Raw genomic sequence first — 1,198 nt, forward strand, 5'->3', positions numbered from 1 at the left:
CCGGTATATGGGGCCAGTGCCCTACTTCTTGAGCCACAGGAGCCGCCCAAGGATCATTAAATTCTATAAGCCTCAGTGTACCCATCTGGAAAATAGGGATTTTATTCCCTGCCTTATGGGAGTGTTATCAGGATTAAATGATAGTGCTTATATTATTATTATTAGCACAGTGGCTGGAACTAAGAGGTAGTGATCGATTCATTATTACTTCCAATGCCCAACTGCCAGTGTGTAATCACATTTCCTTCCTTTTTTCCCCCTACAGGACCAAAATAGCAGTGGAAGTCTACCTACCGGTCAGATCTAAGTCCCTAATGGAAAAGGTACTCCCAGACCCAAATATTAACAGAAGAACACTTTTCATCATTTCCACTCCGTTCTAAAGGCGCCGAGCCTCCCCTCTGATTTTTGACCAAATGGATAAATATATACACTGGGGAAAATAATTCCTGTTCAGGGAGGTGCATGTGTCTCAAGGAGTAGGGCGGCGGCCCCATATACCGGTGGTGGTGGATTCAAACCCGGCCCTGGCCAAAAAAAAAACCTGCAAAAAAATTAATAATTCCAGTTCAATAAATGGTGCTGGGAAAATTAGATAGCTGTATGTAAAAAACTGAAACAGGATCCACACCTCTTCTCACTCGCCAAAATTAACTCATGATGGAAAAGACTTAATCTCAAAGCAAGAAGCTATGAGAATTCTAGAAGAAAATGTTGGAAAACCATATATATATATTGGAAAACCATATATTGGAAAGAAAATATTGGAAAACCATATATATATACATATCTCAGGCTAGGCAAAGAATTCATGAAGAAAACCCCAAAAGCAATCACAGCAACAACAAAAATGAATAAATGGACCTGATCAAATTAAGCACAGCCAAGGACACAATCAAAGGAGCAAATAGACAACCCCCAGCATGGGAGAAAATATTCTGATAAACAATTGATAGCCAGAATCTACAAAGAACTCAAACAAATCAGCAAGAAACAACCAGAATCTGTACTTTTATTTATTTATTTTTGAGACAGAGTCTCATGTTGTCAACCTCAGTAGAGTGCTGTGGCATCAAAGCTTATAGCAACCTCAAACTCTTGGGCTAAAGTGATTCTCGGCTCGGCGCCTATAGCTCAACCGGCTAAGGCGCCAGCCATGTACACCTAAGGTGGCGGGTTCGAATCCCCAGCCCGGACC

Source organism: Otolemur garnettii, unplaced genomic scaffold, assembly GCF_000181295.1.
Source record: "Otolemur garnettii isolate 467f Iridium unplaced genomic scaffold, OtoGar3 scaffold00109, whole genome shotgun sequence".
In the NCBI taxonomy this organism is placed as follows: domain Eukaryota; kingdom Metazoa; phylum Chordata; class Mammalia; order Primates; family Galagidae; genus Otolemur; species Otolemur garnettii.